The sequence below is a fragment of the Thalassophryne amazonica genome, chromosome 13 (assembly GCF_902500255.1).
Source record: "Thalassophryne amazonica chromosome 13, fThaAma1.1, whole genome shotgun sequence".
Lineage (NCBI taxonomy): Eukaryota > Metazoa > Chordata > Actinopteri > Batrachoidiformes > Batrachoididae > Thalassophryne > Thalassophryne amazonica.
In genome coordinates, this window is record NC_047115.1 from 32,081,492 (window position 1) to 32,107,808 (window position 26,317).

Genomic DNA, 26,317 nt, shown 5'->3' on the forward strand with positions numbered 1-26,317 from the left:
TGTTCGTCTTATGGCTCAGTGGAAGCTAAAATAGAGACTATAAATATGTTACAGCATGTGCCCATATCTGCAGACAGCCTTAGTTCAATTCATTCTCCCACAAAGGACGATGCAACACTGCAGATTCTCATTGAAACCATACAGAAAGGCTGGCCAACTGACAAAGCAAAGACAGCTAGTGACATTAGGCCATACTTCTCTTTTCAAGATGAATTGAGCCATCAAGATGGAATAGTGTTCAGAGGCGAACGTGTCGTCATCCCTTATGCACTGGGGAGAGACATTACGTGCCGTTTACACTCCTCTCATCTGGGCGTAGAATGATGCCTACGGAGGGCCAGAGAGTGTGTATACTGGCCAGGGATTAATGACCAAATCAAAACATATGTAAGCAAGTGTGACATCTGCAGGTCAGTGGATTACAAGCAGCAAAAAGAAACACTGAACTCACATGAAATGCCAAACTGTCCATGGGCTAAAGTGGGCACTGATCTGTTTGCTTTTGACAACAAGGAGTATCTAGTCACAGTAGATTATCACTCCAACGTCTGGGAAATTGACTACCTGTCAGACATGAAATCTACATCAGTGATAAAGAAATTGAAAGCCCACTTTGCCAGACAAGGAATCCCTGATGTTGTCATTTCAGATAATGGACCACAATACTCCTCGCAAGAATTCAAAAGATTCAACGAATGATGGGAATTCCTGCACAAGCTGAATCGGCGGTCAAAACAGCCAAGAGACTGTTGCTCAAAGCGAAAATGGCTGGACAAGATCCTTACCTCGTGCTGTTGACAGCAGTCCAGTACAAAGACTTCTCAGCCGCCGCACGAGAACACTGCTGCCCACTAAAGCGAGCCTTCTGCAGCCAAAAGTGCAACAAGTGGAGCAGAGCCTGAAAAGGAAACAAGAACGCCAGTGTGCCTACTACAATCGATCAGCCAGAGATCTGGACACACTGAAACCAGGTGACTGTGTGCGAGTACAACCATTCGAGCCGCACACATTGTGGAGACTAGGCAAGGTACTGAGGATCGTGGATGCAAGATCATACGACATCCAACTGTAGTCTGGTGGTGTTCTTAGGAGGAACGCAAACACCTCCGGTGTGCCGACGCACAGGCTTTCAGTGAGCCTGTGGACATGGACACTGAAGTACCATCACCAGCTGTTCCTGACACACACACCACAACGTCTGACCAGGACAGTGCTGGTCAGAGTGACCTACCTGTGACCACTAGATCTGGTCACACAGTGGTGAAACCACAAAGATTCAAAGACTTTGTGAGTCACTAGTGGTGAACCACCTATGGCCTTTGGAGGAAGAAGGGAATAGAAAGAGAGAGAGAGAAAAAAAGACAAATATGTTGTAAATGTGAAAAAAAAATCCATTGTTATTACAAACATGTCTGTGTACGGAATGTGTTAAGCTGGTAATGAGTTGATAAGGACAATCATCTATAACTTTGATCTTGAATTTATTTAAAGTAAGAATATTAGAATGGATGTCAATCTGAACCATCATTTAATTTTAATGATAACTACAACTATTTTTAAGTTCATCTTGCCTAGGATGTGATTAATATCTGAACAGTTGTGATTTATACTTTACAGATTAGATTTCCAGTAACAGTTATGAGTTATACCTTGTGGACAAGATTTTCAGTAACACTTGACCTCTTACCTTGATGGAATTTTGAATGTGTACATTGTTTACAAGTTAAGCGTGTAATCAGAAAAAAAAAAAAAAAAAGAGAAAAGATGTATCAAGGGGAATTATTGTCCACACGGACTGTTTTGTGTGTTGCACCAGTGACTGAGCCAGAGAAGTCACGTGTCTTATAGCTCCAGTTATGAGTTAAATAAAACTATAGCCCCGTTGGGCTAGAAAGATATCTTCTGTAGTCCGTTTTAGTTAATAAGAGGCAGAAAATAACATATTCCACTGTATCAAATGTTGAAAAGGGTACATATATTTAATAAAAAAACAAGAATGCCTTCCTTTCATAAAACCAGAGTGTTGATTTGATATAATCGAAGGGAGGATTCCATCTATATGGACTGCTAACAATTTGGCCAAAATGTTCACCATACTCTCACAAGCACCATTAGCTTAGCTTATCGCAAATGAAAAGTGGATGGTCTCGTTTTGGCCGAACAACTATACAGTTTTTGTATATTATGTGTTGGTACACGCTTGCGGCCAACGTGCTTGATGAATTCCTGCGCAAAATGTAGTTCCCAAACAATGCTGTTTTTGCAATGATAGTGCGTTTTTGTAGGTAACAAAAACATAAGGAATATATTTGGCACAAGAACTTGTGTGTCTCGTGTTTTTATGCCTAAATGATAGTAAGTTAGTATACTCACACTCATCCAGCAGCATCTTCTCATGTCGGCAAGTTCAAAGCTGGGTCAGGCAAAAGTAGACTGGCGAACTATCCCACAATGCTAAAATAGTAGAGATGTTGCTCTAGCGAGAGTGGCACGCTGAGCAAGGTGAATGTTCACATTCACATTAAAGAGGCTAATACTGTAGGTCTATAAGAAGCACAGGAAGTCAAATCGTTTCCTTCCTTGAGCAGTAATGAAATGGAGGCCTGTCTCAGCTTTGTGATGATGATTCCTCAAAAATGGACGAACATCACAGGTTAATTTCATATGAAAATTCTTATAAAAATCAGAAGGGAATCCATCAGGGCCAACGGATTTGCCTGACTGTAACAGTTTAATTATGGATAAACTCTCTTCCATTTTAAGTGGAGCATCAATTTCTACTGCTTTTAAAGTATCAACTGCAGAGATTTCTAGGTCATTAAGTAATTGCTGCATATTTTTACAGTTGGGAGGAAACTTTGATGTGTAAAGAGTTGCATAAAACAATTTTAAAACAGAATTAATTTCCGTTGGGTCAGATACCAAAATACCTGATGTATTTTTTTATTTGTACAATTTGGCAGATGGAACTGTGATGAGTTGTTGGGCCATTAAGTGAGCAGCTTTATCACCATATTCAAAATAGTGACCACGAGACTCTAGTAACAACTGCTCAGTGAGATCAAGTCCAGCTGAAGTTGCAAATTATAAACTTTGGGGGAAGGTTTCTGGGCATACTGATGGTCAAGTTTAAAAATTTCTGTAGTAAGGTCTTTTTTGTCTAGCTACTCTGGACCTGCACAGGTGAGATGAATAAGGTCAAGCAACAAAGTTAACACTGAACGAGGTGGGGTGGGGGGCTAAAAAGGTATTAATTCTGATAAGGCACTGAACACAAAACAAAGTGTCCTATCTTATTTTGACCCACGAAAACGCAGAAACAGCAATGGCCACGATCAATCCTCTTTACCTGTAACAGTGCAGATAAGAGTTATTGAAATAATAATAAGAAAAAAACACCTCTAGCCTTTGCAGAGGTCCTGCACTAACCTGTCAACATCCAATGTAGTTTACACCCACTTTCTCTCCCCCTTTGTCAAAGTAAGACACAGTTTGGCCTAGTATAGGAGCGTAGGCCTCAGTCAACACTTGTAGAGTTCTGACATGGTGCTCTTGAACTCTGCACGCTCTGACCAATTCGGGGCTATAACCTTCATAGAACCAAATCTTATGTCCAATGTAGGTCAGGTCACCCCTCTTACAATAGTGTTCAAAATAATAGTAGTGCTATGTGACTAAAAAGATTAATCCAGGTTTCGAGTATATTTCTTATTGTTACATGGGAAACAAGGTACCAGTAGATTCAGTAGATTCTCACAAATCCAACAAGACGAAGCATTCATGATATGCACACTCTTAAGGCTATGAAATTGGGCTATTAGTAAAAAAAAAAAGTAGAAAAGGGGGTGTTCACAATAATAGTAGCATCTGCTGTTGACGCTACAAACTCAAAACTATTATGTTCAAACTGTTTTTTTTTTTAGCAATCCTGTGAATTACTAAACTAGTATTTAGTTGTATAACCACAGTTTTTCATGATTTCTTCACATCTGTGAGGCATTATTTTTGTTGGTTTGGAACCAAGATTTTGCTCGTTTACTAGTGTGCTTGGGGTCATTGTCTTGTTGAAACACCCATTTCAAGGGCATGTCCTCTTCAGCATAAGGCAACATGACCTCTTCAAGTATTTTGACATATCCAAACTGATCCATGATACCTGGTATGCGATATATAGGCCCAACACCATAGTAGGAGAAACATGCCCATATCATGATGCTTGCACCACCGTGCTTCACTGTCTTCACTGTGAACTGTGGCTTGAATTCAGAGTTTGGGGGTTGTCTCACAATCTGTCTGCGGCCCTTGGACCCAAAAAGAACAATTTTACTCTCATCAGTCCACAAAATATTCTTCCATTTCTCTTTAGGCCAGTTGATGTGTTCTTTGGCAAATTGTAACCTCTTCTGCACATCTTTTATTTAACAGAGGGACTTTGCAGGGGATTCTTGCAAATAAATTAGCTTCACACAGGCATCTTCTAACTGTCACAGCACTTACAGGTAACTCCAGACTATCTTTGATCATCCTGGAGCTGATCAGTGGGTGAGCCTTTGCCATTCTGGTTATTCTTCTTTCCATTTTGATGGTTGTTTTCCGTTTTCTTCCACGCGTCTTTTTTTTTTTTTTTTTTTGTCCATTTTAAAGCATTGGAGATCATTGTAGATGAACAGCCTATAATTTTTTGTACCTGTGTATACGTTTTCTCCTCTCCAATCAACTTTTTAATCAAACTACGCTGTTCTTCTGAACAATGTCTTGAACGTCCGATTTTCCTCAGGCTTTCAAAGAGAAAAGCATGTTCAACAGGTGCTGGCTTCATCCTTAAATAGGGGACACCTGATTCACAGCTGTTTGTTCCACAAAATTGATGAACTCACTGACTGAATGCCACACTACTATTATTGTGAACACCCCCTTTCTACTTTTTTTTACTAATAGCCCAATTTCATAGCCTTAAGAGTGTGCATATCATGAATGCTTGGTCTTGTTGGATTTGTGAGAATCTACTGAATCTACTGGTACCTTGTTTCCCATGTAACAATAAGAAATATACTCAAAACCTGGATTAATCTTTTTAGTCACACAGCACTACTATTATTCTGAACACTACTGTATGTGCCTCCCAAATCATCTGATCTTTCATTTGGAAGTGATGAAAGTGCAAGATAACTGGTTGGGGTGTTCCTCAGAGAGCCGGTTTAGGAGCTAAGCTCAGCGCGTGCCCTGTCCATTTCTGTCGGAGAAGCGAGCACCTTGATTCCAAAAACAGCTACAAGGAGATGGGAGATAAATACAGAAGGGCGTGGACCCTGAAAAGCTTAAGATAAACCTCCAATCCGAACATTCTGGCATCTGCTGTGTCCCTCCATCTCTGCCATCTTGGATTTTAACCACTCGTTGTCTTTTTGGAGTGCAGAATATTTGGCCTTGAGCTGGTCCAAACACTGATCAAAATCAGTTTGTACAGATTCAAGAGAATTAATGTGCAACCCATGGTCACGCACTGCAGATTGGACACAGTCCAGCTTGGATGACAAACTTTCAAACGAAAGCTTAAAGTCCACAGACAGCGTCTTCCAGGCTGATCTCCACCATAGTTACAGATGCAGCAAGCGGCGAAGTTTCACGGTCTCGTTTGGACTTACTTTTAGACGTGGACATTTTACAGGTGATCAGAAAGCAGAAAATCTGAAAAATAAAAATCAAACTGGGATTCCAGAAAAAATATATGACGTTTGCAAGGCAAAAAAAAAAAAAAAATTGAATAGTGGAGCAGAGTGAGCTGAATGTGCGTCTACCCTCTAAACGGCATATCCCACCCCCCACCCCCCCCTTATAAATTTTTTGAAGGAGATCTCATTAAGCTCTAAAATAATTCTCAGAGACCAAAATAAAACTAAATTGAGGCTGAAGTGAAAATATCACTTTTGTCTGTCAAATTGCAGAAGAGCAAACTGAGTAGTAAAATTTGCCTCTGGGATGAAATATTTTATTTCTAGTTGGACTCAGAGAAAACGACAGAGTCACTAATAGGCTAAAATTAGCATATGAATGTTTTGCCTTCTGTTAAACAGCTTTCTAATGTGCCCTTGCGGACTGAAACAAGATGGTTTGCTGGAATTACTAGGATGGCAAGTTAGCATTTCTGTGTTACCCTGACAACATGAAAATATTACAATGGTAGCATACTAATGAAGTTGATGAAGTAACATTTTATCTAAACAGAAAGCCAGGTTGAAGTGCAGACTCACATCACCACTGACCACATTTTATTTCCACAACAAATCCCCTGGATTCACTGCATTCAGTGCTTTTGTTGCCTTATGCTGCATTCACACTGGGCGCGACACGGGTGACTGCAGCCACAGGTTGCCATGTAATCCCAATGTAATGATGCATTTTGGCGCGAAACCGCGCGACGCGATGGACGCGATTTTGAGTGTTTTGCGCATTTGTAGTGCGATATTGCGTCACGTCATGTTGCCCTCCTCCCCAAGTTGAAAAATCTGAACTTTTTCATCTCTTCGCGCCGCGATGACCAATCAGGGACTGAATATGTAGTGACGTGGAGATGTCTGGAGTTTGACTGAAGATGTGAACATGTCCTGTCTCTGGTAGCAGCCTGTGAGCAGGACTTATGTCTCTTTTGTCCTTTATTTCACAATTATGAGAGAGTTTTTGGAGCGAGCAGCAGCACCACAGCAGGGGGTGCGGTGTTTCTTTTTCTTTTCTTTTTTCTTTTTATTTTACGTGCGCGCGCGAGGAAATCGTCCATGGAGATTATTTTACTTATTAACTACACAGATGTATAATAAAGCAAATGGTGACTGGTTTCTAAAGACAATTATGACAGAGTTTTTTGGGAAAGAGCGAGGAGCAGCCTCACAACAAGCCGTGGATTTTCTTTCTTTCTTTTTTTTATTTTTATGTGCGCGTGCGAGCGAATTGTCTGTGTGGAGAATGTTTTATTAATTAACTACACAGATGTATAATAAAACAAATGGTGACTGGTTTCTAAACACAATTATGACAGAGTTTTTTGGGGGAAGAGCGAGCTGCAGCAAGCAGCGGAGTTTCTTTTTTTGTTGTTGTTTACATGTGCGCACGTGAACGGGACAGTTGGTCCTCAAACTGGGTCCCACAGAGGCGGAAGGACTGCTGAAAGCGGCCGTCATCCAGATGCAGCTCCTGCAGCAAATAATGATACTCTCTGTATTGGGAGCTTTTCACAACTCGCTCCGTGTGAAAGGTCCGTCATGATGACTTGACGCTGAGTGGAATGGAAGCTCCTCCTATTTGATGACGCACCGGGGCGAATTTTCGCAGCGAAAGTCCACCCAAGCAGAGTGACACACCGGGCGAAGGAGGCGCGTCCATTGCCACGCGACCCCCGCGAATTTGTAGCGTCTGATCGCGCCCGGTGTGAATGTGGGATCACACATAAGGCAATGTGATGCTCACAACGGCACATGCAGATGAAATCATTGGAAGAGTAATATTTTGGCACCGTTTTCTTTGTACATTGAACAAATGTTATTAGTTGAATTAAATTTCAAAAATTCCTATCTCTGTGAAAAAAGATTTAATTTCTTTCATATTTGAGAGCATTATGTAGGATTGTATCCTTTACTGACTGTCAAAGTTTGATCCGGATCTGATCTGGAGTACAGCTTTTGTAGCCAGTGAAATACCCATTTAATGTATATTTAACATTATATCTTAATCAAACGTGCCCCAATCGATCTCATATTTGAACGTGAGACGCAGACTGGCACTCACTATCACCTGACAAAGTTGGATCTGGATCTGATCTGGATTGTGGATTTTATGGACATTTGAATTTAATATTGAAAAGCCCATTTGGCGTACATTTTGCATTATATCTCAATCAAAAGTGCATCAGTCACTCTCATTTTTCTCTTATAGATTTACCTACACCACCAATATTGGATGGAGGTTCCAATTTTATGCCCGTTTGTCTGTCTTCCAGTTATCAGTCAGAAACTGAAGAAAGAAAGAAAGTGAGAAAAAGCAGTGACAAACTGTGCATAGCATGTTCTGTGAAAATGACATGAAAAAGAATTCACCAAAAAAAAAAAAAAAAAAAAAAAACTTTGAAGTGTATGATGTAAATACATACTGCTGACATTTGATCACATCTAATTTATCTTATGAAAAGCCACTTCTAACAGGACTTTGACCTTAAAAATATTTTCCAATGTAAAAATTTGTGGAATTGGAAACTAATGTTGGACGGAGGTTTGCACTCTATGAGCACGGTGCTCTAGTTAATATATGTAACTGTAAGAGATATATGCTGTTAAACAGATGCTCCAAGATCAGGATTCATCCTTCTGAAGTGACGTTGAGGAACATACCAAATCCAGATCATCTCTGTGGGTGTTGTTCGGTGAAAATAATTTTTTTTTTGAAGCAGTAAATGCAACATGCATCTAAAACCACATCAAATTTAATCTTTTGAAGAAATAACAACCGTGAATTGTGGTACTTGAAATGTTGTCTAAGGGTTTCTTCCAACAGTCTGAGACAAGTTTATCTAGTCATCATGGAGGAAAACCAACTTAGTGTTGGCCTCATTCATGTCTGGATAAATACAGCCAGTTGGCATCAGGAAGGGCAGTAAAAGGCTTGCCAGAGCCAAAAGCACATCATTCCCATATATAGAAGATGAAGAAGAAAGAGCAGGAATCGTCACATGGGGAATTAAAACTTGCACCATCAGACAGCCATGCTCAGATAAAATTCCCCAGTAGACTGAGTTTTATCTGATGATTTTATTCTGATATTACCATATTCCTGCAGCCAGAGGGCTCTGCAGGGAGCTCCAAATTGGTTTTAGGTTTAGATTTTCTATCTTTTATTTCGTATTAAGTCTTGCACCCTACAGTGTAGCCACATAGCTGAACCAGTCAAAACAAAAGATTTTCAGGTTGATGGTAAAATGATAATTATAATTGATTGGAAAGAGATACCACTAGCTGTTTTTGACTAAGTACTCTCAAGCAGTGAATTCTCAAAGTCTTTGTTTTGTGTGGCTTTGGCTGAATGAAATCTGCTGCTTGTGACATCGATTTAGAAATAAAGTTCTTCCCCAATAACCCCATCTCACAGAAGAGATTGGGTTGTCAGGTAATCCAGCCAATATAATGACATTCAGGTGTGGCTTAGAGGTCCTCTGCTCTGATGAAAATCCACTCAGTGTACTTTCCAACGGGGTCTGCTCTCTCCAATAGGAATCTGCTGAGGTGAAACATATTCTGATGAAAAATAACTACAGCAGACTTTTTGAAGCTCATAATGCTGCAAAATGCAAGTTGGAATTGTGAAAGAAAGGGATTTAGTGTTATTTTTGCTCATTGAACAACAAGGCACCCTCAGATGTTTGCTGCAGGCAAACTACAGTATATATTATTCAAGAGGGTGTTAAAGAGATGCACAGAAAAAGGATGTCGCACAAGTATAATTTCCTAAAACCTACAACTCTTGTCAGTCCACAGCTACTAAAACACCAGAAAAACCAGAGACTTTATGCACTCACTGGCCATTTTATTAGGTACACAGGTTAAAATGCTTGTTAACACAACTAGCTAATCAGCCAATCACATGGCAGCAACTCAGTGCATTTAGGCGTCTAGACGTGGTGAAGATGATTTTCTGAAGTTCTAACCAAGCATCAGAATGGGGAAGAAAGTGGATTTCACATGGCGTGGTTGTTGGTGCCAGACGGCTGCTCTGAGTATTTATGAAACTGTTGATCTACTAGCATTTTCACACACAACCATCTCCAGGGTTTCCAGAGAATGATGCAAAAAAAGAGACGATACCCAGTGACTGGCAGTTGTGTGGACAAAAATGCCTTGTTTGTGTCAAAGGTCAGAGGAGAATGGGCAGACTGGCTAAATGGGTGACTACGTGATGCTATCTGAGGACTGTTTCCAAAACCTTGTTGAATTTATGCCATGAAAAATTAAGGCCATTCTGAAGGTAAAAGGGGGTCCAGCTACAAATGGGGCGAGTACAGGGGTCATTATAGCTGAATTTCTATATTCCGCAGCAGCTCACCACAGGTGACAACATGTTGTATCTTTCAGCTTAATTGAAAGATACAACAGAGTTTTAGAGTTTTGCACAGTGTTACATTAAAACAGGGAGGCCTGGCTCTGATGGCAACTTAAAGAGTGAACTTTTTTGTGAGACCATAGATATGGCACAAATGATTCATTTTTACCTGTTTAAAACCAAGTTACTCTATGCACTTAAATAATCCATCTCTTGCTGTCCGTTGTTTTGTTCTCATCACCATGCTTACGCTTGCAGCCACAAGTGGTAATCCCACCACTTGCCAACTTTTCCTTGAAACCAATGGAACATCCAGTCTTCCATCTGCTGCTTACAGCTGACCTAGGAAGATAGCATAATTTATATTTCTGGGCACTGTGCAACTGTTTTTATGTTAGGTGGCTTGGGTATGGGTATTAAAAATTACAATGGGCCTCTACAAGTATAACTGTGGCACTATTGCAGTAGCTAACAGCACCAAGCTATGGATACCTTCTGATTAGTGCTAACACACAAATTAAATAATATGACAATTTCATTCAACAGAAATACTGGAGCACAAATTTCTTAGATGCCGGTGAGTACAATCAACCATATAGCAAGTTATATTATCTGAGATCTTCTTTGTCTTTCGGCTGTTCCCGTTAGGGGTCGCCACAGCAGATCAATCGTTTCCATCTCACCCTGTCCTCTGTATCTTCCTCTGTCACACCAACCACCCGCATGGCCTCTCTCAGCACATCCATGAACCTCCTCTTTGGTCTCCCTCTTCTCCTCCTGCCTGGTGGCTCCATCCTCAGCATCCTTCTCCCTATATACCCTGGGTCCCTCCTCTGCACATGTCCAAACCATCTCAATCTCGCCTCTCTGACTTTGTCTCCAAACCGTCTCACCTGAGCTGTCCCTCTGATATGTTCATTCCTAATCTTGTCCATTCTTGTCACTCCCAAAGAGAATCTCAACATCTTCAGCTCTACCACCTCTGCCTCCTGTCTTTTTGTTAGTGCCACTGTCTCTAAACCATACAACATAGCTGGTCTCACTACTGTTTTGTAAACTTTCCCCTTCACTCTTGCTGATATTCTTCAGTCACAAATCACTCCTGCCACCTTTCTCCACCCACTCCACCCTGCCTGCACTCTCTTCTTCACCTCTCTACCACACTCTCCATTACTTTGAACAGTTGACCCCAAATATTTAAACTCATCTACTTTCACCACTTCTACTCCTTGTAACTGCACTATTCCACTGGGCTCCCTCTCATTCACACACATGTACTCAGTCTTGCTTCTACTGACTTTCATTCCCCTTCTCTCCCAAGCATATCTCCACTTCTCCAGACTAGACTCAACTTGCTCTCTACTCTCACTACAGATCACAATGTCATCTGCAAACATCATAGTCCATGGGGACTCCTGTCTGATCTCATCTGTCAAGCTGTCCATCAGCACTGCAAACAAGAAAGGACTCAGAGCTGATCCTTGGTGTAATCCCACCTCCACCTTGAATGATCTGTCATTCCAACTGCGCATCTCACCGCTGTCACACTATTCTTGTACATGTCCTGCACTACCCTAACATACTTCTCTGCCACTCCAGACTTCCTCATACAATGCCACAACTCTTCTCTTGGCACCCTATCATAAGCTTTTTCTAAGTCCACAAACACACAATGTAACTCTTTCTGTCCTTCTCTGTACTTTTCCAACAGTATTCTCAGAGCAAACATTGCATCTGTAGTGCTCTTTCTCGGCATGAAACCATATTGCTGCTCACAGATCTTCACCTGTTTTCTAAGCATAGCTTCTACTACACTTTCCCATAACTTCATGCTGTGGCTGATCAGCTTTATGCCTCTGTAGTTACTGCAGCCCTGCACATCACCCTTGTTCTTGAAAATAGGAACCAGCACACTTTGTCTCCACTCCTCAGGCATCCTCTCACTTTCCTAGATTTTATTAAACAATCTGGTTAGAAACTTTACTGCCATCTCTCCTAGACATTTCCATGCCTCCATTGGAATGTCATCTGGACCAACTGCCTTTCCACTCTTCATCCTCTTCATAGCAGCCCTCACTTCTTCCTTACTAATCTCTTGTACTTCCTGATTTACTCTCACCACATCATCCAGCCTTTTCTCTCGCTCATTTTCTTTATTCATCAACTCTTCAAAATATTCCCTTCACCTTCTCAGCACACACTCCTCACTTGTCAGCACATTACCATGTGCATCTTTTACCACCCTAACCTGCTGCACATCCTTTCCAGCTCTGTCCCTTTGTCTGGCCAATCGGTACAAGTCCTTTTCTCCTTCCTTACTATTCAACTTCCTTTGCTTTTGCCACTTCTCTTCTCGCCTTACGCCGCATCTCCTTGTACTCCTGTCTACTTTCTTCATCTCTCCAACTATCCCAAAACTTTTTCGCCAACCTCTTTCTCCTTATGCTTTTCCTGGACCTCTTCATTCCACCACCAAGTCTCCTTGTCTTCCTTCCACTGTCCAGATGTCATACCCAGTACTGCCCTAGCTGTCTCCCTCACCACATCTGCAGTACTTTTCCAGTTGTCCAAAATTGCTTCCCCTCCAACTAGTGCTTCTCTCACCTGCTCGCTAAATTTCACACAACAGTCTTCCTCCTTCAGCTTCCACCATCTGATCCTTTGTTGAGCTCTCACTCTCTTCTTCTTCTTCTTTACCTCTAAAGTCATCCTACAAACAACCATCCTATGCTGTCTAGTGACACTCTCTCCTGCTACCACCTTACAGTCTGTGATTTCTTTTAGCTTGCATCTCCTATAAAGAATGTAGTCCACCTGTGTGCACCTTCCTCCACTCTTATATGTTACCCTGTGCTCCTCCCTTTTCTTAAAGTAGGTATTCACCACAGCCATTTCCATCCTTTTTGCAAAATCAACTACCATCTGTTCTTCCCCATTCCTATCCTTGATACCATATCTCCCCATTACTTCCTCATCACCTCTGTTCCCTTCACCAACATGCCCATTGAAGTCTGCTCCTATCACCACTCTTTCATGCTTGGGCACACTCTCCACCACCTCATCTAATACACTCCAGAAATCTTCTTTCTCCTTCATCTCACAACCTACCTGTGGGGCATATGCACTGATGATATTCATCATCACCCCTTCAATTTCCAACTTCACACTCATCACCCTGTCAGACACTCACTTAACCTCCAACACACTTTTAACATACTCTTCCTTTAAAATGACCCCAACACCATTTCTCTTCCTGTCCTCACCATGGTACAACAACTTGTACCCACCGCCGATGCTCCTGCTCTTACTTCCCTTCCACTTGGTCTCTTGCACACACAATATGTCTACCTTTCTCCTCTCCATCATATCAGCCAGCTCTCTCCCTTTACCAGTCATACTACCAACATTCAAAGTCCCCACTCTCATTTCCACCCTTCTAGTTTTCCTCTTCTCCCGCTGTTCATGGCAATGTTTTCCTCCTCTTCTTCGTCGTCTTTGCCCAGCAGTAGCCCAATTTCCACTGGCACCCTGTTGGGCAATAGCATCTGTGGCGGACGTTGTTAACCCGGGCCGCGACTGATCCGGTATGGGAATTCGATTCTGAGTCTGCATAGTTGGGTTGGCTTGTTTTACGCCGGATGCCCTTCCTGATGCAACCCTCCTCATTTATCCGGGCTTGGGACCGGCACTCAGAATGTACTGGCTGCACACCCCATGTGGCTGAGTTTATATATTATATATTATCTGAGATATTTGTAATAAAATGCTCAGAAAGGACAAACAGTGAAATCCACAGCAGTTACCAGTCACCCATTTGGCTCATACAACAAGGGACATTCGCTGTCATTCAAAGTGACCACACCAGCAAATATCCATAACTTTATAGCTTACTTATGACTTGTACAAAGATTCACCCCCATACAGTTGTTGTGAATGAGGAAACTAGCAAAACTTGGATGTAACCATGTAGAATGACTTTCTTTTGGAGCCAGCCTCAAGTGGCCATTCAAGGAAGTACAGGTTTTGGAACTTCCACATTAGCTTCATTTTTCATCACCGGAGATTGTCACTTGGGGAAAAACACGGCAAAGGCTATTCGTCCAACCGTTGGGCAGATAAGTCATACATGGAACATTACACGGCCAGCCGTTGGGCAGATAAATATAATGTCTTACCTTATTCGCCCAACCGTGATTGTGTATTTGACATGTTTTGTGCATCTAAACTTTGTTTTTACACCACTTTGTTAAGGCTCTATTGCGGCGTAAAAAGCAGCGTATGTTTGACACATTTAACGTGCTGTCTTTAATTACTGCGAAAACACTGCAAAGGATGAAAGCAGACAAACTTCATAAGCATTTTGAATGGAAGCCTGTTAACGACAACGAAAGTTTTTGAACAAAATGCTGATTGTTGCCTATAAGATGGTGTTAGTTTGACACAGTTCCCTGGGTGTGATGAGCCAAACAGAACCGCTTTAGATCACAGCCCCTCCGCGGGCTGCAAACCCTCCCACAGCCGGCTAGAAAATATCCGCCTTTTTTTCCTCGCGTTGAAACTGGAAGTGAACTTACAAGCGCGCTCATTGGTCGGTTGTGCTTGCATATTTACTTTATTGAACCAACGGTTGGGTGTATAGTCACTCCGGAAAAGCACAGAGCTCTAAAAACAAAGTATTACCGATGCTTGGCTCAGAATACATAATGCAGTTGGGGGTGAGTCAGATGTATTGGTCTGTCTGAAGAAACTAAAAGTGCATACCCAGCCTGTTACACTCACTCTGAACATGTACAGGGACTGTTATAGTTTGGACTTGTTTTGGTGCCTCAGGGCAACAACAGATTACAATCAGTGGAGGAACAAATTCAGAATTGTTCCATGAAATTGGACTAAAGAATGTTTGTGGCAGTCTGTGATCTGAAATGTGAGAGAAGTCTCATCACAGTTTGTTTGTTTTTGTAATTGCAGTGAGCAAAAAGAATAGTCACAAAACTGATTTATTTTTCCATGTCATTGTTAAACCAATTAAATGCTGAAGCATGATTTTGGGCAAGTCATGGATATGAGATTTTCCAAAAAGTACAATTAACTGCAGTGGCTGAGCAAACAGTAATTGCTCAAAATACTGTTTATTTGTTCTGCAGGTCTAATCAGTAATTTGAGAAAATGTGGCTGAAGGTTGTTGCCACTAAATGGTTGCACATTTTTTGGCCTGACTCCTCTGAACAATCATTTTAGTTTAAATGCATGAAATTTTTTTGAGTTAACTATGATTCTTCTGAGCTGTCTTAAAAGCATAAAATGCATATGATCTCCCTTTTGTTGCCAAAAAATCTTCTGGGGGAAAAAGGAAATATATAAAAGCTACAAAACCTCCACCAACAAAGGTGGAGGAGGTTATGTTTTCACCCCTGTTTGTTTGTTTGTTTGTGAACAGCCTGGAGCCCACAATTTTTCATACATCATTATCAAATGTTTATTGAAGATTCAGATCATGATAGGCAAGAACTGATTACATTTTCAAGGTTTTAGGTCAAAGGTCAAAGTCAGGAAAAATCTTGGAAAACTGGGAAAATCCCTATCATTAATATTGAATGAATTTTCAGAAATTACTAACTGTCAAAAAAGATAAAATTTCTTTCATATCTGTAAGATTTTTTTTTTTTAATCGACTGCCAAAATTTGATCTGGATCTGATCCAGATTACAGATTTGTGGCATTTATATTTTACATTGAAAACCCTACTCAATATGTTTTCTTTATCGGATTATCTTTTTAGATAACTTTAAAAACAATTGTCTGACCAATTATCTTCAGATTAATCTTTGTCTGATAACTTAAACCAATAAACAAAACTGAACAGGGACAAGCATTTTTAAAATTAGTTTAGCAGTCACCTGTTAAAAGCTTTGTAACAGATGAGTGTGTTCAGGGCTCCGTTTGTTTACAAAATACACACGTGTTACAGACCTTGAAATCCAACAGCAGGGAATGATATTATCCAAAGATTTATGAACATACAAATTAACGTGCTTACACTTTATCATGATTTTCTCCGTTGTGAAATATAAAAGTGTCTTATCGTAGCGTTCGTGTGTATGTGCATTATAACGCAGCGCACGAGCGATGTTACGATATTCTTCAGAACTACAACATGCATCCAGCAGCAGACACGCTGCTGTCATAGACAACTGCCTGTAAAGTTTTTTGGCAAGTTATAACTTTCGAAACAGCGTAATTTGTAATGAAAGCCGCTTCATTTGTGCTGCTCTTTCGGCGCCATGTTTGTTTTTTCAGAGACAGCAGTAAGCTCCTCCTACCCCTCCAAACGGAGGGATTTGTAGCCCTTCGCCTTCCCCTCCGCCTCGCTCCAAAAAGAGGCACTTTTACCCAGAATCCTTTGCAATCTGTCTGTTTGTTACAAAACCTCAGAATTAGTGCATTACTCAACATTAAAAGATATATGTTATATTTTAACTTTGTACAAATGACATAATTGACATTAATGGAGTTATTCTATCGGTATTAATGTTATTTATAATCAAAACCATAAGTCAGCATGACTTTATTTTTCAAGACCTGCGCCTGACCGGAGTGTCATAATTGATAGAGAGTTCACTTTATGGCTGCTCTTGGAGTACATCTGTGTTGAGAGCTCTGTAATAAATAAGAGCTTCCAGCAGGGACAGAATGTAGAAAGAAAAGTGTGGTCTCTGCTCCCCTCCACAGCATGTCTTTTTCCTGGTTCTCTCCCTCAGCCCCAACCAGTCCCAGCAGAAGACTGCCCCTCCCTGAGCTTGGTTCTGCTGGAGGTTTCTTCCTGTTAAAAGGGAGTTTTTCCTTCCCACTGTAGCCAAGTGCTTGCTCACAGGGGGTCGTTTTGACCGTTGGGGTTTTACATAATTATTGTATGGCCTTGCCTTACAATATAAAGCGCCTTGGGGCAACTGTTTGTTGTGATTTGGCGCTATATAAAAAAATTGATTGATTGATTGATTGATTGTTAGAGTCTGTTTTTGTTTTTAATATTATTGTTAGCTATTAAATTTGTTCTATTACTAGTTGTAGATGTGTCAGAGGTAACATTGGAATTTATCGGTTATCTGTAACTTCGGATACATTTTTGGGTGGTTTATTGTTTTATCTTTATCGAAGATAACTTTTCAGTTATCTGATTATCTGTTATCGAAGTTAATTTTTTAGTTATCTGTGCCCACCATTGCATCTCAATCAAAAGTGCCTCAATCGCTCTCATTTTTCTGCTATGGATTTACCTACACCACCAAAATTGGATGGAGATACCAATTTTATGCCTGTTTGTCTATCTTCCAATTATCAGTCAGAAACCAAATGCCAAAGATTAATGACAAATTGTGCATAACAGAGATAACCAATGTTCTATGAAAATGATCTGCAAAAGAATTCAGAAACTGAAAATGTTGAAAAAAAAAAAACCTGACAACACAAAAGAAAAGAAAAAAACTTCGATTCAATTGCATGAACTAAATACAGACTCCTGACATTTCATTCATTCATTCATCTTCTACCGCTTAGTCCAATTAAGGGTCGTGGGGGGGCTGGAGCCTATCCCAGCAGTCATAGGGCGTGAGGCGGGGTACACTAAATATAGACTCCTGACATTTAATCACATCTAATTTAGCTTATGAAAAGCCACTTTCTAACAGGACTTTGACCTTGAGAACAACAACAAAAAACCCAGAACAATCAATTTTGTTTTTGTTTCCCATCAAATTCAGCCCTATATTGCACCATGACAAACACATCTCTTGTCATAAATATCATACCTAGGGGTGCACACAACTGGTATACATCGTGCTTGAGGGTGTGCTAAAAATCACTGATGCACAGCAGACAGCACACAGAGGGAAACACTTTTCCTACAATCTGTCATTGCTTTCCTCCTATGAAGTGCTTCTCTTGTGTTTTCAGCTGCACATCATTTATTTTTAGCATGCACAAGCAGCATGAGTACCAGATAAGTACATGCCTGATCATAACTAAAGAACATCTGATAGGCCCATTGACCCATCCATCTGCTGGTCTACTATCAAGTTATACAACCCCTGGCAAAAATTATGGAATCACCGGCCTCGGAGGATGTTCATTCAGTTGTTTAATTTTGTAGAAAAAAAGCAGATCACAGACATGACACAAAACTAAAGTCATTTCAAATGGCAACTTTCTGGCTTTAAGAAACACTATAAGAAATCAGGAAAAAAAATTGTGGCAGTCAGTAACGGTTACTTTTTTAGACCAAGCAGAGGGAAAAAAATATGGACTCACTCAATTCTGAGGAATAAATTATGGAATCATGAAAAACAAAAGAACGCTCCAACACATCACTAGTATTTTGTTGCACCACTTCTGGCTTTTATAACAGCTTGCAGTCTCTGAGGCATGGACTTAATGAGTGACAAACAGTACTCTTCATCAATCTGGCTTCAACTTTCTCTGATTACTGCTGCCAGATCAGCTTTGCAGGTTGGAGCCTTGTCATGGACCATTTTCTTCAACTTCCACCAAAGATATTCAATTGGATTAAGATCCAGACTATTTGCAGGCCATGACATTGACCCTATGTGTCTTTTTGCAAGGAATGTTTTCACAGTTTTTGCTCTATGGCAAGATGCATTATCATCTTGAAAAATGATTTCATCATCCCCAAACATCCTTTCAATTGATGGGATAAGAAAAGTGTAAAAAATATCAATGTAAACTTGTGCATTTATTGATGATGTAATGACAGCCATCTCCCCAGTGCCTTTACCTGACATGCAGCCCCATATCATCAATGACTGTGGAAATTTACATGTTCTCTTCAGGCAGTCATCTTTATAAATCTCATTGGAACGGCACCAAACAAAAGTTCCAGCATCATCACCTTGCCCAATACAGATTCAAGATTCATCGCTGAATATGACTTTCATCCAGTCATCCACAGTCCACGATTGCTTTTCCTTAGCCCATTGTAACCTTGTTTTTTTTCTGTTTAGGTGTTAATGATGGCTTTCATTTAGCTTTTCTGTATGTAAATCCCATTTCCTTTAGGCGGTTTCTTACAGTTCGGTCACAGACATTGACTCCAGTTTCCTCCCATTCGTTCCTCATTTGTTTTGTTGTGAATTTTCGATTTTTGAGACATATTGCTTTAAGTTTTCTGTCTTGACGCTTTGATGTCTTCCTTGGTCTACCAGTATGTTTGCCTTTAACAACCTTCCCATGTTGTTTGTATTTGGTCCAGAGTTTAGACACAGCTGACTGTGAACAACCAACATCTTTTGCAACATTGCGTCATGATTTACCCTCTTTAAAAGTTTGATAATCCTCTCCTTTGTTTCAATTGACATCTCTCGTGTTGGAGCCATGATTCATGTCAGTCCACTTGGTGCAACAGCTCTCCAAGGTGTGATCACTCCTTTTTAGATGCAGACTAACAAGCAGATCTGATTTGATGCAGGTGTTAGTTTTGGGGATGAAAATTTACAGGGTGATTCCATAATTTATTCCTCAGAATTGAGTGAGTCCATATTTTTTTTTCCCTCTGCTTGGTCTAAAAAAGTAACCATTACTGACTGCCACAATTTTTTTTTTTCCTGATTTCTTATAGTGTTTCTTAAAGCCAGAAAGTTGCCATTTAAAATGACTTTAGTTTTGTGTCATGTCTGTGATCTGCTTTTTTTCTACAAAATTAAACAACTGAATGAACATCCTCCGAGGCCGGTGATTCCATAATTATTGCCAGGGATTGTAGAATAGAAAAGGAGAGAAATGAGCCCTACATGAATGTAGACCTTGAGGCTTTTTGGTGCCATTGCTTATCTTTGAACTCTGTAGCATGAAGTGGATGAGAGTCTGCAATGTCCCCAGATGGGACACCGGTCTGATGCCACTTATTTCCTCAGCCTTGAGTGGAGAAATACGCCAGGTTTGTTACACCATTATGTGCCATTATTGTTGGGAAAGTGTAGTGACATGGACCCACAACAGGGGGCGTAAATGAACGGACAATGGATGAGCCAAAAGATAACAATTTACTGTTGTGAATGTGCACAACGGAATACAGACAATCACAGATTTAGAATCCAGTCAATATACAAAGGTGACGTGTGGGCAGGCTCGAGGATAGAAGACGTCTGTCCAGAGAAGAGTCGGGTCCCACACGATTTCCACTGCCGACGGATCTGGAGCACACTGGAGCCGCCAAGTCCTGAATCCCCAGGTGGCCGCCGTCTCCAGCTGTCAGACCTGGTACTGCTGGCAGGAAGCGGAAACAGTTTATGGTGGGTGAGTGCGCACCCAGCAAACCAGTCAGCAAACAGTTCAGTTCCTTTTTGGTGGAAATACTCCACCTCCAACACAGGAACAATAAACGTGCAGCGCCTGAGTGACTACTTATCCGAGGAGCAAAGAGCGTCGTCTCCTCCACAAACCCAGCTTCCAGCTGCGGATTAGTCAACAGGTACGCCTGCAAAATATTTAGAACAAATGTGTGCGTACGGCACCAAAACTACAGCTGAGGGTTTTACCTGACGGGTAGAATGATATCTCGGCAGGGAGGTGGAGTTGCTGCCCGGCTTTTATTGTAGATGAAGTGGTGGTGATGAGTGACAGCTGGTGATGAGGTGGTGATGAGTGACAGCTGTCACTCCCGGCTGCTCCTGCGAGGCGGCTGCGCCCTCCAGTGCCTGAAGCCCGCACTTCAGGCAGGGCGCCCTCTGGTGGTGGGCCAGCAGTACCTCCTCTTCAGCGGCCCACACAACAATTATTGTGCCAACATATTTTAGAATATTGTTATATTGCATATTTAATGTATTTGCTTTGATTGTTGCTTTCATGATTTTAACATTATTTTATATTTTATGTATGGACCACAATGGAAATGAGTGTTTTCAATTGTGTTATCCATGTATTTTTTAAAATGTATTTACTTTATACAACCCCTGGCAATAATTATGGAATCACCGGCCTCGGAGGATGTTCATTCAGTTGTTTAATTTTGTAGAAAAAAAGCAGCTCACAGACATGACACAAAACTAAAGTCATTTCAAATGGCAACTTTCTTCTTATAAGAAATCAGGAAAAATAATTGTGGCAGTTAGTAACGGTTACTTTTTTAGACCAAGCAGAGGGAAAAAATATGGACTCACTCAATTCTGAGGAATAAATTATGGAATCACCCTGTAAATTTTCATCCCCAAAACTAACACCTGCATCAAATCAGATCTGCTCATTAGTCTGCATCTAAAAAGGAGTGATCACACCTTGGAGAGCTGTTGCACCAAGTGGACTGACATGAATCATGGCTCCAACATGAGAGATGTCAATTGAAACAAAGGAGAGGATTATCAAACTCTTAAAAGAGGGTAAATCATCACGCAATGTTGCAAAAGATGTTGATTGTTCACAGTCAGCTGTGTCTAAACTCTGGACCAAATACAAACAACATGGGAAGGCTGTTAAAGACAGACATACTGGTAGACCAAGGAAGACATAAAAGCCTCAAGACAGAAAACTTAAAGCAATATGTCTCAAAAATCGAAAATGCACAACAAAACAAATGAGGAACGAATGGGAGGAAACTGGAGTCAATGTCTGTGACCGAACTGTAAGAAACCGCCTAAAGGAAATGGGATTTACATACAGAAAAGCTAAATGAAAGCCATCATTAACACCTAAACAGAAAAAAACAAGGTTACAATGGGCTAAGGAAAAGCAAACGTGGACTGTGAATGACTGGATGAAAGTCATATTCAGTGATGAATCTCGAATCTGCATTGGGCAAGGTGATGATGCTGGAACTTTTGTTTGGTGCCGTTTGTTTGGTGCCATTTATAAAGATGACTGCCTGAAGAGAACATGTATATTTCCACAGTCATTGATGATATGGGGCTGCATGTCAGGTAAAGGCACTGGGGAGATGGCTGTCATTACATTATCAATAAATGCACAAGTTTACGTTGATATTTTGGACACTTTTCTTATCCCATCAATTGAAAGGATGTTTGGGGATGATGAAATCATTTTTCAAGATGATAATGCATCTTGCCATAGAGCAAAAACTGTGAAAACATTCCTTGCAAAAAGACACATAGGGTCAATGTCATGGCCTGCAAATAGTCCAGATCTTAATCCAATTGAAAATCTTTGGTGGAAGTTGAAGAAAATGGTCCGTGAAAAGGCTCCAACTTGCAAAGCTGATCTGGCAACAGCAATCAGAGAAAGTTGGAGCCAGATTGATGAAGAGTACTGTTTGTCACTCATTAAGTCCATGCCTCAGAGACTGCAAGCTGTTATAAAAGCCAGAAGTGGTGCAACAAAATACTAGTGATGTGTTGGAGCGTTCTTTTGTTTTTCATGATTCCACAATTTTTTCATCAGAATTGAGTGATTCCATATTTTTTTCCTCTGCTTGGTCTAAAAAAGTAACCGTTACTGACTGCCACAAATTTTTTTTTCCTGATTTCTTATAGTGTTTCTTAAAGCCAGAAAGTTGCCATTTGAAATGACTTTAGTTTTGTGTCATGTCTGTGATCTGCTTTTTTTCTACAAAATTAAACAACTGAATGAACATCCTCCGAGGCCGGTGATTCCATACTTTTTGCCAGGGGTTGTACATATGCACTGAATTTCACTAAATACGTTCAATCAGTCAATCAAGGATAATATCCACTTACTGAGACAATGCAGATGAAATGTTTTGGCCAAGGACACAGACAAGTGGTGTGATGAGGAATTCACACTAAATTACAGAGAAGGACTTTAAATTTTGAAGCCCTATCAGAAGTGATGTCTTCAGTGCAAAGCTTTACCTCAGAGGCTTTGCTCGGATTTGTTGTGGGATTATAAAAGGTCCTGTTTGGGCTCATTCTGTTGCAGACAAGATAGGATTTCCACAACAATCCATATATTATCATTTTGTTGTAGCAATAGCAATAATAAAACATCACAAACACCACTTCCAAGGTGTCAGCTCTGACCAGCCTCACATTTATATGACACCCCTCATATCTGGATGCTTGCTTGCTCTCTGAGATGTACACTAAGCCAATCTGTACTGTGTATGACACACCCACACAGTCTGTGTGCGCAACACGAGGGTATGACAAACAGCAGCTCCTTTCCTTCTAAAGCAACAGGCAAAGGCAGGTAATTTCTTAGGCCTTGCTCAGACCAACATTAAAAATACGATTTATGTGTCTATCAGATCTGAATCTGATCCCATGTTGCAAGTCTGAACAGTCAAAAGAGGCATGACTCCCATTTTTCCATTTCAAGCCTCATTTGTAGATGGTTTGACATTGAATTTGATTTTGAAATTTCAATGAATTTTTTGCAAATCCTTTTTGGTCTGAACTCTTAGATTGGATTCTGGGTGTGCTTTGTTACTTCCACATCACATAAAGTCACCCCCACCCCCACTGGTGAAAACACACACACACACACACACACACACACACACACACACACACACACACACACACACACACACACACACACACACACACACACACACACACAAGCCCAAAGTAACCTGTAAAATCACATCCAGTGACGTGGACTGCACTCATTCATTTATTGGGCACATGCAGCATTTGCACGTGTGTGTGTGTATGTGTATATACACTGGGCAGTGTTTCAGAGCCATGCCTCAATCTTTCCATTGAGGCATGGCTCAATTAATGCCTTTTATTCCACACTGTGTCTTCTGTGACAATGTTTCAGACTCGTGTTAGGGTGCAATCACTTTTTGGATGTGTACATGGATGCATAAATAAATAAATCCATATATACTCAGCCAAGACTACCAACGAGACTATTTTTAAAATCTAGATTCTGTTAGTGAGAACGCCGTGTGAGTTTATCTGCAATGTTTGGAAAAACAGCCGAAATTGGCACCAAGCATGCATCATGTGAAAAGTTGCCTTTTATGACAATAAACCAATAAACTGCTAAAAAAAAATGTATCTTTATTACAGATAACCGATAATCGATAACTATTAGTATCGATTCGGATGCGGCCACATCAGATTACACTGTCAGCTTCTGATAAACCAATTGCACTTTAAATGCCGCAGGGGTTTCTGGGTAAACTCAAGGATCACAAACACAGAAGAACACACAAAAAAATGAGTAAATAAAAAACCCCAAACACTGTCATCATCTTTCAAAAGCAGTAATACATCTCGGTATTAGATTTTCATTGTTATGCAGATGATACCCAGCTTTATCTATTATATTATTGTTATTGTACTTGGCCCCACAAATCTTAGAAACATGGTGTCTAACCAGATCCTTACCCCGGATGGCATTACCCTGACCTCTAGTAATACTGTGAGAAATCTTGGAGTCATTTTTGATCAGGATATGTCATTCAATGCGCATATTAAACAAATATGTAGGACTGCTTTTTTGCATTTACGCAATATCTCTAAAATTAGAAAGGTCTTGTCTCAGAGTGATGCTGAAAAACTAATTCATGCATTTATTTCCTCTAGGCTGGACTATTGTAATTCATTATTATCAGGTTGTCCTAAAAGTTCCCTGAAAAGCCTTCAGTTAATTCAAAATGCTGCAGCTAGAGTACTAACGGGGACTAGAAGGAGAGAGCATATCTCACACATATTGGCCTCTCTTCATTGGCTTCCTGTTAATTCTAGAATAGAATTTAAAATTCTTCTTCTTACTTATAAGGTTTTGAATAATCAGGTCCCATCTTATCTTAGGGACCTCATAGTACCATATCACCCCAATAGAGCGCTTCGCTCTCAGACTGCAGGCTTACTTGTAGTTCCTAGGGTTTGTAAGAGTAGAATGGGAGGCAGAGCCTTCAGCTTTCAGGCTCCTCTCCTGTGGAACCAGCTCCCAATTCGGATCAGGGAGACAGACACCCTCTCTACTTTTAAGATTAGGCTTAAAACTTTCCTTTTTGCTAAAGCTTATAGTTAGGGCTGGATCAGGTGACCCTGAACCATCCCTTAGTTATGCTGCTATAGACTTAGACTTCTGGGGAGTTCCCATGATGCACTGAGTGTTTCTTTCTCTTTTTGCTCTGTATGCACCACTCTGCATTTAATCATTAGTGATTGATCTCTGCTCCCCTCCACAGCATGTCTTTTTCCTGGTTCTCTCCCTCAGCCCCAACCAATCCCAGCAGAAGACTGCCCCTCCCTGAGCCTGGTTCTGCTGGAGGTTTCTTCCTGTTAAAAGGGAGTTTTTCCTTCCCACTGCCGCCAAGTGCTTGCTCACAGGGGGTCGTTTTGACCGTTGGGGTTTTTACATAATTATTGTATGGCCTTGCCTTACAATATAAAGCGCCTTGGGGCAACTGTTTGTTGTGATTTGGCGCTATATAAATAAAATTGATTGATTGATAGATGCAAAGTCATTTACAAGCCAAAAGCTGCTGCTTTTTTCGCACGCTTTGAACCCTGCGGCTTAAACAACTGAAATACATCCAGTAATGCATTGATTGGCAGAATAAAATACACATAGTAAATATAAATTCTTACCTGTTAGTTTCAGTGGGATTCATCTGAATAAATAATCTACGTTTTAAATCCACAACAATGTCTAAATGTGAAGAAAAGTCCCTCCCTCTGTACACACAGCTGCGTCATGAGAGCTCCTCTCCACCACCGAGTCTTGGCAATTAAATTACAGCCACAAAGAAATAAAACAAAATAACGTTAAAATTAGTCTGTTTTGTTTTTGTGTCAAGTGGTCAAGCCACTGTAACATGCAATGCGAACCTGAACTACACTACCCACAATGCTCCCTGCGTCGACCGGCCAATCACGTTTTGCAGTTAATGATGATGTCATCAGCAAGCGATAGGCAGCCAGTCTGCTCCATGTTTAGAAACACACAACAAATGGACTAAAATGTTTGATTTTAGGTTTTACAAATGTTTTTGACCGTTAAACTTTACCAGCAAAGAAAATGTTATCGGAACTAAATTTATCGGAAGATAATTGGTCCGATGATGTTTTAAAACTTATCTGAAAAGCTAATCCGATAGCAAAAACATTAGCTTCGATAATTATTATCTACTATCGGATTAGCTGAATTGTCCCCACCACTGACTGTTCCCATGTGGGTGACTGCATTACTATAGCAACCGATGCGGATAAGAGGCAAATGAGGATTGTCACGCGGACACAGAGATCAAATCTGGTCACTTGCTATATGTAATATGGGCAAGTATTCAGCGAGATAA

At 40.7% G+C, this 26,317-nt stretch overlaps 1 protein-coding gene across 2 annotated transcripts in view; it reads left to right on the top strand.

Moving 5' to 3' along the window:
* LOC117523141 (cGMP-dependent protein kinase 1) overlaps positions 1 to 26,317 on the top strand; it is a 460,927-nt gene that overhangs the window by 318,115 nt on the left and 116,495 nt on the right. The gene's annotated exons all lie outside the window — the stretch shown is intronic.